At 34.6% G+C, this 16,800-nt stretch overlaps 1 pseudogene; it reads right to left on the bottom strand.

The window, feature by feature from the left end:
• Positions 1–5,434: 5,434 nt before the first annotated feature.
• Positions 5,435–6,642, bottom strand: LOC149151723 (nuclear transcription factor Y subunit C-3 pseudogene; annotated as a pseudogene).
• Between the last annotated feature and the right edge of the window lie 10,158 nt (positions 6,643–16,800).

The following is a 16,800-nucleotide window of genomic DNA, read 5'->3' as shown; positions in this document are numbered from 1 at the left end:
TATCACTTCATGTGTCACTTGTTTACATGTGACATTTTGAGTGCAAAACTTGGGGTCTAGATCTCTCAAGATCCAAACTTCTTTTTGAATGCAAAACTTCAAATCTAGGGATCAAATCTCTTAAGATTCAAACTTTTTTTTAGTACAAAACTTCAGAAAAAGTTTACACTTAGCTAAAACTGATTCATGTTGGTTCATAGTAAAATTATTTATATTACATAAATTTGAAATCTCTATATATAAAAATATTTTGTTTTTTAATTTTATTAAAATCTTGATTTAATCTCTATGCAATACCCACATAATATTTTTAGTAGTGGTGAGGATAGAGAGTATCATGTAATATTTTTAGTAGTGGTAAAGATAGAGAGTTTAAATATACCTTAAAAGTAATTATAAATTTTTCAGTTTTAAATTAAATTAAAAAATGTTATAAAATTAAATTAAAATAAAATATTTTGATTTTGAAAAGAAGTGTAGTTTTTAGACATATAGTATTGATAAGCTATAGTATTAAGTCATAGCATGTTTGAGAGAAGATTCTTCGGCAAAAATCACATTGGGATGCTTTTGTCGACGGGTTTCGAACCAATCAATGTGGTTCATCGTCAAGACAAGTTGAAGAAACAGATCTCGCTTTGCATATTATATAGTCAGAGCAGAACATCCAATAGCTATATTACCTAGTCAAAAAATATAGCCATTGGATGTTCTGCTCTAACTATTTACTATGCAAAGCGAGATCTGTTTCTTCAACTTGTCCTGATCATGAATCACACTGATTGGTTTGCAATGAGTCGACAAAAGCATCCCAATGTGATTTTCGCCGAAAATTTTTCTCTCAAACTTGATATGGATCACAAGCTTAAATTCAATAAGTCATAGCATTTTAACAAATTCTATTTACAATTTAATTAATAATACCCATGATAAAATAAAATAAATATTTAATTAATAATATCCATAATAAAGTAAAATAAATATTTATAAAACTAAATTAACTCCTAGTATCAAATTTCTATTAGTGCACCAGTTTAGCGCTCAAAGCAACGGACCTCCATTCCAAAGAGTGATTAACAGTTACGTCATGAACAATACATTCATGGCATATCCATAAACGACTAGTGCAAAAGTACCGGTCGACATATCATCCCTCTCCATCAATGATTCTCGTTTTCTCTATTTTAGCTTTACCTTCCATTCCAACCTAGTAAGGAAAGCCCAACCAATGGATCCGTGGTTTAAACCGTTTATCAAAATACGGAACTCCTTATCCACATCCAGAACCTCAGTTGAGCTTGGATGCCACTTTGGGATAGTTTAATTCCCTTAAAGGTGGCTCCCATCCTCAACCCCTCCCAATGAGATTTGACCAGTTTGGGTTGTGTATATTACTACTAGTTTATATTACTACTAGAATATTCTATGGAGGTTAAATCCATGTCATCCACCTAATAATTATCGACAATTAAATTAAAATTTTAGAAGCCTTATTTTAAAATAAAAGGGGAAAATGAGCATAACTTGCAATATCATGTGCCAATACCATGACTTATCAACACCTCATGGCCAAAAAATGATAATATCACTTCATGTGTCACTTGTTTACATGTGACATTTTGAGTGCAAAACTTGGGGTCTAGATCTCTCAAGATCCAAACTTCTTTTTGAATGCAAAACTTCAAATCTAGGGATCAAATCTCTTAAGATTCAAACTTTTTTTTAGTACAAAACTTCAGAAAAAGTTTACACTTAGCTAAAACTGATTCATGTTGGTTCATAGTAAAATTATTTATATTACATAAATTTGAAATCTCTATATATAAAAATATTTTGTTTTTTAATTTTATTAAAATCTTGATTTAATCTCTATGCAATACCCACATAATATTTTTAGTAGTGGTGAGGATAGAGAGTATCATGTAATATTTTTAGTAGTGGTAAAGATAGAGAGTTTAAATATACCTTAAAAGTAATTATAAATTTTTCAGTTTTAAATTAAATTAAAAAATGTTATAAAATTAAATTAAAATAAAATATTTTGATTTTGAAAAGAAGTGTAGTTTTTAGACATATAGTATTGATAAGCTATAGTATTAAGTCATAGCATGTTTGAGAGAAGATTCTTCGGCAAAAATCACATTGGGATGCTTTTGTCGACGGGTTTCGAACCAATCAATGTGGTTCATCGTCAAGACAAGTTGAAGAAACAGATCTCGCTTTGCATATTATATAGTCAGAGCAGAACATCCAATAGCTATATTACCTAGTCAAAAAATATAGCCATTGGATGTTCTGCTCTAACTATTTACTATGCAAAGCGAGATCTGTTTCTTCAACTTGTCCTGATCATGAATCACACTGATTGGTTTGCAATGAGTCGACAAAAGCATCCCAATGTGATTTTCGCCGAAAATTTTTCTCTCAAACTTGATATGGATCACAAGCTTAAATTCAATAAGTCATAGCATTTTAACAAATTCTATTTACAATTTAATTAATAATACCCATGATAAAATAAAATAAATATTTAATTAATAATATCCATAATAAAGTAAAATAAATATTTATAAAACTAAATTAACTCCTAGTATCAAATTTCTATTAGTGCACCAGTTTAGCGCTCAAAGCAACGGACCTCCATTCCAAAGAGTGATTAACAGTTACGTCATGAACAATACATTCATGGCATATCCATAAACGACTAGTGCAAAAGTACCGGTCGACATATCATCCCTCTCCATCAATGATTCTCGTTTTCTCTATTTTAGCTTTACCTTCCATTCCAACCTAGTAAGGAAAGCCCAACCAATGGATCCGTGGTTTAAAACCGTTTATCAAAATACGGAACTCCTTATCCACATCCAGAACCTCAGTTGAGCTTGGATGCCACTTTGGGATAGTTTAATTCCCTTAAAGGTGGCTCCCATCCTCAACCCCTCCCAATGAGATTTGACCAGTTTGGGTTGTGTATATTACTACTAGTTTATATTACTACTAGAATATTCTATGGAGGTTAAATCCATGTCATCCACCTAATAATTATCGACAATTAAATTAAAATTTTAGAAGCCTTATTTTAAAATAAAAGGGGAAAATGAGCATAACTTGCAATATCATGTGCCAATACCATGACTTATCAACACCTCATGGCCAAAAAATGATAATATCACTTCATGTGTCACTTGTTTACATGTGACATTTTGAGTGCAAAACTTGGGGTCTAGATCTCTCAAGATCCAAACTTCTTTTTGAATGCAAAACTTCAAATCTAGGGATCAAATCTCTTAAGATTCAAACTTTTTTTTAGTACAAAACTTCAGAAAAAGTTTACACTTAGCTAAAACTGATTCATGTTGGTTCATAGTAAAATTATTTATATTACATAAATTTGAAATCTCTATATATAAAAATATTTTGTTTTTTAATTTTATTAAAATCTTGATTTAATCTCTATGCAATACCCACATAATATTTTTAGTAGTGGTGAGGATAGAGAGTATCATGTAATATTTTTAGTAGTGGTAAAGATAGAGAGTTTAAATATACCTTAAAAGTAATTATAAATTTTTCAGTTTTAAATTAAATTAAAAAATGTTATAAAATTAAATTAAAATAAAATATTTTGATTTTGAAAAGAAGTGTAGTTTTTAGACATATAGTATTGATAAGCTATAGTATTAAGTCATAGCATGTTTGAGAGAAGATTCTTCGGCAAAAATCACATTGGGATGCTTTTGTCGACGGGTTTCGAACCAATCAATGTGGTTCATCGTCAAGACAAGTTGAAGAAACAGATCTCGCTTTGCATATTATATAGTCAGAGCAGAACATCCAATAGCTATATTACCTAGTCAAAAAATATAGCCATTGGATGTTCTGCTCTAACTATTTACTATGCAAAGCGAGATCTGTTTCTTCAACTTGTCCTGATCATGAATCACACTGATTGGTTTGCAATGAGTCGACAAAAGCATCCCAATGTGATTTTCGCCGAAAATTTTTCTCTCAAACTTGATATGGATCACAAGCTTAAATTCAATAAGTCATAGCATTTTAACAAATTCTATTTACAATTTAATTAATAATACCCATGATAAAATAAAATAAATATTTAATTAATAATATCCATAATAAAGTAAAATAAATATTTATAAAACTAAATTAACTCCTAGTATCAAATTTCTATTAGTGCACCAGTTTAGCGCTCAAAGCAACGGACCTCCATTCCAAAGAGTGATTAACAGTTACGTCATGAACAATACATTCATGGCATATCCATAAACGACTAGTGCAAAAGTACCGGTCGACATATCATCCCTCTCCATCAATGATTCTCGTTTTCTCTATTTTAGCTTTACCTTCCATTCCAACCTAGTAAGGAAAGCCCAACCAATGGATCCGTGGTTTAAACCGTTTATCAAAATACGGAACTCCTTATCCACATCCAAAACCCTGGTTTAAGCCGTTTATCAAAATACGGAACTCCTTATCCACATCCAAAACCCTACTTAAGCCACATCCAAAACCCTACTTACGCATCACAAGTACATGAACATTGACCTAACTATAGCTCAAGCGCCGTAAACATTGTACTTTGATACCCATAAGCTTGGCTTCTTCCCATGTGGGTCAGACCTTAGTGATGTAAGCGTATGCTTAAAAGTTTCTATCCTCGAAAATGCACGCCATGAAGTGTTATCCTTTTTTATTCATCAATCTGCAATAAATGGTGAGAGTGCCATGGAACAGTAGTAGAATGTTTAAGCGAAGTTTCCTGAAAGGTAACTTTATCCCTTCACTTATTACTTTAAGCGAGTTTTCCATAGCATCGACTCTTTAAAATTACTATATTGATCACAGCATAGCATTCACCTTGGTTATTATTGTTGGTTGGGTAATGGATATTTCGTGGTGAATGGCCCATGCAGCATATGCAAAATCTTGGGTCCAGCAACCAGAACAGTCCCACCATGTAGCAATTAAAAAAAATGTAAACATTATTATATTAAGAAAAATCGCTATTTTGATTTGATAAGCTTGCTTAGAAATCGTGTAAGATTCTGGGAAGTGGGTACCGTGCATGGCACTCAATGATGAAGGAATTTAACAAACAAGATACAAACAATGATGAAGGAATTTACAAAATGGCTATCACAGATGTAAAAATATTTCATGAAATGGGCCAAACAAGTTTCCAAATGGCTAGGCATGCATTGCCAAAGCAATGCAGAAACGATTGACTGTAAAAAATTGCTGCAGAAATCTTGTGAATCCAAACCCAGTACTGCATGCTGATATTAAATGTATAGGCACATACATAACATGGTTTCCAAAGAACACTCAGAACCCTTAACACAACAATCCCCAATATGGTCCTCGTGCAAGAAAATTTGAAACGTAACAAGCTAACACAAGAAGAGGTCTCAGAAACTGAGTGAAAGCAATACCATGTTTCATTTATATAACCTAATAAGTCCATTCATTTGTCTTTAATTACAGAGATAGTATCGAAAACCTGCCAAAAACAAAATTTGAACTTCAAAATTACTACTATCCCCAGCCCTCAAGGACGAACTTAGAATTCATGAAATACAAAAATCCATGGTAATCTTGAAAACAGACAGAGAAGAGAAAGCACAAAAGGAAGATAAAAATGAAGATGCAGCCCTCAACCAAATCATGATCAGGTCATCATGCCTTAGCTATCCAGAGTTGGGTGATTTTGATTCGTCTGTGTGCATGTATCCACGCTGCAACATATTGTGCATATAGGCCACAGGAGACCGTGGCTGTTGCATATAAATAGCGGGATCCATAGGTTTCCCAACAATGACTCCACGGGGCGCAGAATGCTGGTTGGGTAGATAATAAAAAGGGAAAGAATTAGCACCACCAGCGTTAGAACTGCTGCTTCCAACTGAGAGAGAAGCTGTAGGGGTTCCAAGATTGATAACCTGATCCTCCTTCAACTCATCCCTCGGCACAATATCGACCAGAAAATCGAAAATATCAGTCCTAGCTATGGCCGCAGCTATATCGTTCTTCTGTAGGGTCCGTCTCTTGTTTTCTTCAGTGTGAAACCAGGCCCTGAGAGTAAGTTCATTGATGAACATCTCGCAGGCTTTGGAAAAAACCACCGGAGCTTCTGCAGATATCATTCTGACATCCTCGTCTGACTTCATTATCTTCTTGATTCTCGCCAGAGGGAGGCTGTGATTTCTGAAATCCACAGATTGCTCGATTCCCTGCATCTGGTTGCCCCAGAAAAACTCAATCTGCTGCTTCTGTTGGTGGTGGAGTTGCTGCTGTTGGTGTTGGTGAAGTTGGTGCTGGTAGGCTAACTGATTATGATGGGCAGACGGAGGGAGAGCGTGAGCTGCTTGAACATATGAAGAAGTCTGGGGCTGTGGAAACGTTCCACGAGCAACAGGGACCAGATTCTGCGCAGCCTGATAAGGCGTTACATCGTACTGAATCGGCATGTGTTGCATCGTGGATTGCTTATCCATATTTTCCCAAACTTAGGAACTCCAACCAGTCGAAAATCTCTTCGACTCTTCAACAAATGGCAAAATCGTGTTTCAAATCGCTACTAACCACCAAAAGGGCGCTGCCAAATAGCCAGTGACATGCATTGCATTATTAAATAATAACAAGAAAGGAGTTGTAGAAGTCGACGATGAGTAAAGAAAGCGTGTTGGACCTAATCCCGGGCAGCCGACACCGCTGACACGCGTCTTTTAAGTTGCCCGAGGATGGCAGGGCAGCTTATGCTCAGACTGACGCGTGCCACTGCAGTGTTAGGTATCCGTCGCTGTACAAACGTCTTTTTTAGATGGTCACGTGTTCGAATCTAATAACTGAGAGCCAGATCACTAAATTTGGAAAATTCGTAGAACTCGCCCAGAGCTTGGACACTTGTCTTGAGAAATCTGCTCCGAAAAGGACTCGGAATTGAACCCAACTTTACAGTTATTATTATTATAATAATACAGATCTATTAGATAATGGTGTATAGAAATGAGTAGTTTATTGACTTCGTAACAATGTAAATTTCAGTAAGATTTTGATAGAGTTTGGGGATTGATTTTTTGGAATTGTAGGTTACAGTGTTTAAGTTTCAGGATTTGGGTTTTGGGGGGTTTGGATAATGTGATTTATTTTTACGTAAAGTAAGATTTAAACTTTTTTACAATTAATTTTTTTGAAAAAAAAAGGGCTAGGACGACAAATTTATTATTTCAATAAATAATGTCATATATAAATATTTAGCATCACATTTTTATAACATATAAAAAAAGTAAATTTCTATTAGATAGATTATTATGTTATTATTAGAATTATGTAAATTTCTATTGGATAGATTATTATGTTATTATTAGAATTATGTAACTTTTAGAATAGTTTAATTTTCCAAAAGTAATTTATATCCTTTAACCTTTTTTATATGTTATTATCAGAATTATGTAATGTTAGAATAATTCGATTTATTATGTATTAGAATTGGACATAAAAGATTTCCGCTTTTACATAAATAAATGGATAATATTTAATTTCAAGAGAATATTCTTCTTCTCATAAATCATCCCAGGGATAATATGAAAAATAAATAAATAAAAATTAATTTCAAATTAAACCCCAGCAAATTTAATTTAAAAATAATTTATTTCACCACCCACTAATCACACGCCAAGTATTTACTAAAAACAAATTCCTTTCAAATTATATATTTACCGGCAGTTGTACCGTTGTCCCATCTGACACTTCAAGATACCCACTAATCACAGGCCAAGTGTTTACTAAAAACAAATTCCTTTCAAATTATATATTTACCGGCAGTTGTACAGTTGTCCCATCTGACACTTCAAGATGCCCATCCGTTACGATGTTGATCAAGCATCGCAGCGGGATGAGCCCACATCAAGCCGGAACACAAACCATTGTTTCCCTATTTCAGTTTCGCAGGCACGTGGCAGACTATATCTAGACAACGGACCCCTTCTTGACGATTGAATGATCATCACTTGCATCCATGTCTGTTTGCCCTCATTTTCAAGGAAAATTTGTTCTCTAAAAATATAAAATTCAAAATAATTTATTGATTTTTTAAATTAAGGTAGATTATATTTTTTTAATTTAAATTATATTTAAATCAATAACTCAACTTGAATAACATGACTAGACAAAAAGAGGCGCAATAAATTTCACTTTAAATGTAATTAAAAGAAAGAAAAATATATCACTAATTTATTTCTAAGGGGGAAGAAAACTGTTCTTGCAAATTTAACAGGTGGTGAAAAATCCTATATATGTTAAAGGTGGTGAAAGTTTTTATATGGTTTATGTTGAGTTTTTTAAAATAAAGATGAGTTAATTTGTTTAATAAAAATTGTAAATATATTATAAATTAAAAATTAAAATAAATTAATATTTACAATTTATATTAACCACATTTATTAATATAATTATATTAAATATACATTCTCTCATCAAATTAAATAAAATAAAAACTAAACCCATGTAAGGTTCACTTTTTATTTTATAAATACCTATTACGCTTTTTTATTTTACGAATACATATTTAGTATAATAAGTTTGTTCAATAATACCATGATTATATCGGCGCAGCGGGCTTGATACAATTACAGAACCGTCCCGCTGCACACGTCACTTAATGCTCGAAAGGTCGTTGTATCGCCAACTATCACATTTGCCTAATAAGCGCCTGATCTGGCGATAGTATACTCAGAAAGCTCGTCGACATTTTCGTGTCTATGTCAGATTTTCACAAGCGGATCTTCCGGATTTAGAAACACTCTCCTTCCACTCGAGACGGGCGAAGTCCCACCCCCGAGGAGAAATCGCTACTACACTTTCACTGATCTTCGTGAATTGTACGCTTTCACTAATGGTCAAACTCCACTTTGAAGAATTTTTCGTTTTATTGAAAGTGGAGATAACCCATAGTTTAAATTAGAGTGTAAATTAAACACGTAGTCTAATTAGTTGGAGAAATTGTCTGGAAAGTTATGGAAATTCCGAGCATATTTAGAGAAAATTTGGCAAGCATTTTTGTAAATCCAAGTTATAATTGTTACACTTCAAAATTTTAGGTATCCTAGACGTTTTTGATGGTGCTAAATCCATTTCTATCATAAAAACAAGATTCAAACACGGCCTCTACAAGAGTTTTTGAATTTTTTTGCCCAGAAAGTTATGGAAATTCCGGGCATATTTAGAGAAAATCTGGCAAGAATTTCTGTAAATCCAAGTTATAGTTGTTAAACTTCAAAATTTTAGGTGTCCTAGACCTTTTTGATGGTGTTGAATCCATTTCCATCATCAAAAACAAGATTCAAACACTGCCTCTACAAGATTTTTTTGGCAGTCCAGGGAATTCCTCCACCTCGGTAAACGACTCCTAAGTTAAACTTTAATATTTTATGGTTTTTAAGTTTTTGTATATATTTTTTTATTGATTTTGTTTAATTTTATTTTTGAAATATAAAAGAATTATTAAAATTAATGATCTAAATATTTTTTTTAAATGTTATATAAAAAATATTATTTAAATAATATATAACTTCAGAAAAGTTTTTGATAAGTTATGGTAGAAATTTGAAGAGAATAGTTTTTTTTTGAGTTGAGGGTTGTTGTGACTAGGTTATATGCCAATGTTATTGTCAAGGTTAAGACCACCGAGGGTTGGTCTATAGATATTAAATGTAATATTGGAGTTAAGCAAGATGTCCCCTATCCCCTATCATTTTTGGCATTTACCTTGATAAGCTAGAAGAGTGCTTGGAAGCTACAGGGTGTGATGATCCCAAACTCAACAGTATGATCATTACTCTTCTCCTTTATGCCGACAATATTGTTCTTCTAGCTAGAAGTCATGATGATCTCAACAAGCAAATTAGAATCGTCCATGATTACTGCGTCAAGATGGGTATGATTATCAATAGCGACAAGACTAAAGTCATGATAATTAAATCCAAAAAGATCAACTATGATAATTTCAATTATGATAACAATTACTTGGAGAAGGTTTCTTCATACAAATATTTATGTATTGACATTCATCATCAGCTCAATTGGAATTATAGCATTGAGAAAAGGATAATAAGAGGTTGGAAAGTTTATTATGAGTTTGAAAACAATTGTAAGTCGACAAATCTTTGGGTATGGAGTAAAAAAAAGTTCCTCTTTGAGACTCTTGTCACCCCTGTTATTTTATATGGATGTGAGGTTTGGGGTTGCAGTATATCTAGAGAATTGTGGAGGAAGATTGAGCTGATCCAAAAGAAATTTATAACCTACAACCTCAAGATTAAAGGAAATATTTCATTCCCTATCCTTCTTATTGAAGCCAGTTTTTCTCCCATTGAAAGCATGGCTATGTTTAGGTATTTGATGTATAAGAAGAAGCTCTACAACATGGAAGCCAAGAGGTTCCCCAAAATTGCTTTTAACTCTAGCCAAAACCCCCACCTCCGGCTCAAGTGAGGTTGGCATAAGGATGCCTAGTCTTGGCTCGACCATTGGGGGGATAAAGGAGGATATCATCTTGGAAAATAAGGATAACATAAAAAATACTATCACTTCCAAATTTAAGGATAAATTGTGGGATGATAAGGTGTTAGAGGGAAAAATGAAGCTCAGGTATTATAAGGAGCTGATTAACCTCAATCTTGCTAACTGGATTTATCTTTTTTCCTTTACCAATGCTAACAAGAAAATGAACATTGCAAAGAGAAGAACTAATTCTCATGGGCTTTGAAGTGAAACTGAATGTTGGTTAATTCCCAAAACACCTTGGGACAAAAATTATGTCACCTTTGCGATACTAAGAGGGTTGAAAATGAAAAACACTTTCTCTTGGATTGCCTGACTCTTACATCTGATCTCATCTCCAAAACCTTTTCCACATTATCAACCTTCTTGACTTGTTAAGTCAGCAAAATTATAGTGATCTAGGAACATTCTCTCCCTTATTATTGATCATATAAATAATATATTAAAGAGTCCCAATTAACCTCTTACTTTCTTAACGTCCAATAGACCATATTAGTCTTAGTGGACAGTAATCATCGCCATCATCATCATCATCATCAAATTATAATTTCACCAATAATAACATAATGAATTGATGAGGTTCATAAAAATATTAAAACTTAGAATGTTAATCTTAAGTTATAACTCATACAACTTTATACATTGTATTCTTTGTTTTTGGAGCTCTCAATGTGTTAAGATATGTCTTTTACAACTTGTTTAAGGTTATAAGAAATTATTTTTACAAGTTTAAAAATGTAAGGAATTATAATGCCAAAAATATGTTCACAATTTAATATTGAATAAATTGTATTATTAGTTTCATAGATACCATACTTGGTAAAGCATTTAAACTAGTTATATAAAATATATTAAGAGGTTATTGGTTCAATCCCCAATTAATCAGTGTCCACTTAAGGGGTATAAGTCTTGCACATAATGGTAATGGATGGAATCAATCTCATGTCACATGAGTGCAAGTTGAAAATTCTACTAGCCTTAAAAGAAATAAAAAAACTGGCATAGCCACATTAATAGATGTGATTGATAAACATCATAGGCGTCAACTCATTTTAATCTTCAATTTATAGTATATTTAAAATTTTCTATTAAACAAACTCCCTCATCTTCGTTTTAAAAAACTCCCTCTTATGGTAGACATAAACCACTTAGAAACTATCACCACCTATTGCATTTACAAGAATAGTTTTCTTCCAACTCTTAACAACCAGAATTAAATTACTGGTATATTTTTCTCTCTTTTAATTGTAACATTTAAAATGAAATTCATTAGTTGGTTGTGTGTCTTCTTTGTCGAGTCATGTTATTCAAAATGAGTTATTGATTTAAAGACGATATTAGTTAGTATATAATTTATATTACAAGAGAATATAATTGTAACAACCCTCGTTAAAATTCCATGTAATAAAAGTTAATAAACGAAAAAACAATAACCACGGTTGATGGGACACTTATTCCAAGCTGAATGTTGGGTGGGACATCCTAGTGTGGGTGTTCATCGGTTTAATGGCTAAAGAAATTGGCAAAGGCAATGACTAAGGCTTTGTAAAGGAAAAATGGAATTTTTGGCATATTTATTTATGAAAATAATGGAAATTAGGAGAAAAGGAAGGTGAAAGGTCACAGGTTTCATGTGAGGAAGAAATTGAAGGAAAATAATGGAGAATGAAGAAAATAGAGGCCTCAATCATAAAAAGGCTTCTCAGGATTAGTTGGTAACCTTCTGCGAGTTGAGTTTTGGAGCTCTCTCATTATTCTCTCTCTCTCTCTCACTCTTGGACACTTAGAGTTTTCTTGGAGCACGTTGGCATTGAAGCAAGGAAGGAAAAGAAGGAAAGAGGAAGAAAATATCAAGTAGGGAAAGGCAAGATCAAGCAGCTACAATAGGCTTCAATGCAAGTATCGACTTGCATGTGCATTTTCCTTGCTAGATTTAGCATGCATGGTATTGCATGTGGTTATTTTGTTGTTGTGGCACGGGTTTTTCCAGGTGTAACAGTGTTTTCAGCATAGCCTTGACATATCTGGATAGGCATGGTGTGATGGGGTTCTCATGTTTTAGTTGAGCTGGATTGTCAGATGGATTTGAAGCTGAGTGGGGTGGATCTCTGAATGATAGAGCACATGGCCTATTTGTCCCTGAACCAGACTGTAGATCACGACAAAGCCATTGGCCTAGTGACCCCTGAGCCAGACGATCGGTTGCGGTAAATCTAGGATTGTGTTGCCTCGGTGGGCCTAAGAATCCTTGCCAATGAATGTCAGGATATACAGTAAAGCCAAGAGGTCGTTTTCTCTCTATTGGGCCTAGTAATCTTGAGTTTGGGTTATGCGGTAAAGCCTGGAGAGTGGGTCTCAATTTAGGGCCTAGTGATCCAAGTTTGGATTGTGGTAAAGCCTCAGAGACTAGGAGATAGGAAAATTCCTCATAGTGTAGGTGGAGAAATCTGGTGGCATCCATGCTTGTTTGGCCTAGTGATCGGGTGGAGATCATGGTAAAGCATGTTATGATGTGCTCATTGTGTGGTGTAGTGATCTGGGATGGATCACTGTAAAGCCTAGTCTCTATTGATGAGGGTGAGGTGGTTTAGCCTCGGTATGCCCTAGTTGTTTCTTTTGGTTTGAGTCCCACATTCGTGCTTGGAATATGGCACCGGGGTGAATGGCTGAAGAGAGATTTGGCTCAACCATTCTATGGTTGGGTGGAACGTGGTAGTCCCATCTTTGGTTGGTTAGTTGCATTCATTAATGATAATTTTATTCCCTTGATTTTCCTGTGTAAATGTATTGATGTATAAGTGGATTTTATGGCTAATATGTTTATGATATTTTTTTCCCTATTTTGTTGGGTATATGTATGTTTTATGACGACATCTATGTATGGCTCTCAACATGTTTTTACTTATAAATGAATGAATAATGTATCTATGGCCTAACAGATGATAATGCAGCAAATGACATGAGGGAACAATTGTTCATAGCGATTCTCAGATAAGTATGATATCCCTACACTTAATTCTGTTGTTTACACCTGTAGGTTGCATGTTGATGATATTTTTTGAAAAAATGCCTGGCATGGATAGTAGGGGTATGGACACGGGGGCTTCACTGGGGGAGCAATATCATACCACGTGGGTTCATATTGGGGGATATATATTGAGGAAAAAATGACATAATATATTGGGGGATATATAGGGGGTAAAGGGTTTTTATATTGGAAAATATAAAAAATGGAGCTTAAAGTTAATGAAAAAATATAAAGGGGTATAAAAAATGTTAATGAAAAATGGATACCTACAATATCTAGTGAAAGTAGGGGTTTTTTTAAATTGGGAAAGTGTATTGAGTTCATATTGGTAGGGAGTTAAATAATGTTATTTTTAGAGGGATTTTCCAATATGTAGTCAAATTAAGGGTATTATTTAATATGCCACGAACGCACGTGATATGTCAAAGGTTCACTGAGTGAATCCCCCGTGGGTATGGATAAGGACTTATTCAACTTATTGCTTCTGCACCATTGTTTCCCTGTACTTTTACTGATTTTAAGCTATCACTCCATTTTGGGTAGTGGCCTCGGCTTTGGGCCTGAAAAAATCGCTTAAATCCTAGGGCACCTGCCAAAAAATGGGCAAATTTAGTCTCTAGCCATTGGAAGGCAAGCCTGTGAGAGCGACTTTGGGTTTTTGGTCACTCCCTTGCCCATAGCATGAGAGTGACTAAGGCCTAAGATGTCCAGAACATCAGTGGGACCCACAGGTAGATTTTTTAAGTGGCTGACATGTCTCTTGAGGATTCTGAAGCTGATGTTGGATTACTGTGTGTGATGTTTCTGTTGATTCCACTTCCTTAAGGTCACATAGGAAGTCGAACCCAATCATAGTAGTTTCTCGTCGCATGTTTACCTGGTTGGCATGGTTACATGGGTTGATGTGTGAGGAGGGTGTTACAAATTGGTATCAAAGCATGGTTCACCCAACGAACTGGATGGGCGGTGTGCGTTGGTCATGCATGCATGCCAGTTGCATGTGTGTCGCTTACACTTTCATTCCATGTGCTTTTTGCATTTGATTACTGGTTGATTATGGTTCTAGAGAGGAACTTGATGATTGATTTTGTGGAATGCATTTGTCATGAGTATGTGACTAGTTGTATATGGTTATATGTTAATTACATGTTGATTTTATGTTGCCTACTTACATCCCTGTATGTCAGGCGCATTCTTGAATATTTTGATTGCTTGTATCAGTCTTGCAGGTTGATTACAAGAATTGATTTCTTATGTTCGACTACATGTGTTTATGTGTATGTGTAGTTGATTAGGCATTGCTTGTGCATGTTGATGGTTGCATGTGGCAATGTGTACAATGGAGTAATGGTTGTTGTCATGCATGAGATCATAGCATGCATTGTTGATATGGCCTTGCATTGATGACTAGACCCTAACTAGAGTGATGTTTATTTGTTTATACATTTATCTGTGTATGTCTATATGTTGTTATGTTTATGTTATACATATATCACGCTAATTTGATGATCTTGCAGACAAGGTATCCTCCCCGAGCTATACTCAGGTACATTGATTTATTGTGATTTGGTTTATCTGACATATTATGCATTACTGGAAAGAAATCAAATGGCTACCAAGGTGGTAGACTACATATAATCTCCCAGATGAGCAGCGTGGTGTGGGGAATACTTCTGATTTGGATGATACATTGAGAAACTTGAAGGAAGAGATAAGGAGTTGTAAGGCAGATAATGATCATATCATATAGGCACAAGAGAAGCAAGCAGAGGTTAATGCTATACTTTTTAGGGTTTGTCAGACTTGCAGTGACAAGGGTAGTTTCGGATCACCCATGGACATGAGGATAGAACTAATGGGGCATATTGAAGTAGGTCTCGTAGTAGACATAGGTAAAATATATTTGATACTGTGAGAGATAACAAGTTGTTGGATACTTTGGATAGAAGAGGCGATGAGTACAGGTACTATTCTAGTTCTGGTTCTGATAGACATCATGATCGTCATTGCTATCATCCTTATAGGAGGAATGATAGGGGATACTTGCCAAATGAATTTAAGAAAGAAAATCCACCTACTTTGATGGAGATGTGAAGAAGCCAAAAGATGCAGAGGCTTGGATACTTGGGATGAACAAATTCTTTGAGTTGCATGAGTATATAGATAACATGAAGGCTAGAGTAGCGATTTTCAACTTGAAAGTTAAAGCATACATTTGGTGGGAAGATGTTAAGCGGATCAGAGACATCATGACAGATGATTTGAGTTGGCGGGAGTTCAAGAGGCATTTCAGGAAGAAGTACTTGTCAAAGAGGTACTACGACAGTAAGGCCAAGTAATTTTATGAGCTAAAGATGGGATCAATAACAGATGAAGAGTACACAACCAAGTTTCTGGAGCTATTGAGGTATGTGCTATATCTTACTGATGAGAGGGCTAAAGTTCAACAATTTGACAGTAGTTTTCCATTAGCATTTAGAGATCGGATTGAGTATGATAAGCCTCGGTCATTTGAGGAAGTTATTGGGAAATTGAAGCATTGCTATGAATAGTCAAAGCATAAGAATGAATCTTAGCAAGGATGGAAGGGAAAAGACAAATGTAAAGGTAAATGGCATCCTAAGAGGACAAGGCCACTGCATGCAGATGAGAAAGAGAATGTGGCACCACAAAAGATGTTTAATGCAACTAGATAGGGACATGGGTCACAACAAAATCAACATCATAGAGGTGAGGGCACTAGTTGGTTGGAGTGTTGGACATGTGGCAAAGAACACCTTATGAGAGATTTTCCACAAAATCAGGGTGGTAGGCCTCAGATATACAGTGCACAAGAGGCACAAAATGTTGGGGATGTTGGGTAGAGAATTCCTTGTATCTATGCAGCAGTGGACAATAGACAGGTAGAACACCAGGCATCTATCACTAAGATGGATAATAAGCTTTGTGATCAAGTTATTTCTATTTTGATTGACCCTGGATCTAATTATAGCTATGTTAGTCCTGACTTGGTGGATAAATGTGGTTTGAGTAAGGAATTGCATGCAAAATATTGGTTAGTGAAGTTGGCTATAAGTACCAAGAAGTGAGTGCATCATTGGGTAAGAGCTTGTGCATTTTATTTCAATGGTATTCCTACTTTAGCACATCTAAATGTATTACAATTGGGATCATACAATATGTTGTTGGGCATG

This window comes from Pinus tabuliformis, chromosome 9 (assembly GCF_031772625.1).
Source record: "Pinus tabuliformis cultivar Carrire ecotype Pingquan chromosome 9, CPIR1, whole genome shotgun sequence".
NCBI classification, from domain to species: Eukaryota; Viridiplantae; Streptophyta; class Pinopsida; order Pinales; family Pinaceae; genus Pinus; species Pinus tabuliformis.
Note: the sequence above shows the minus strand (reverse complement) of the source record. Positions and strands in the feature narration are given on the sequence as shown.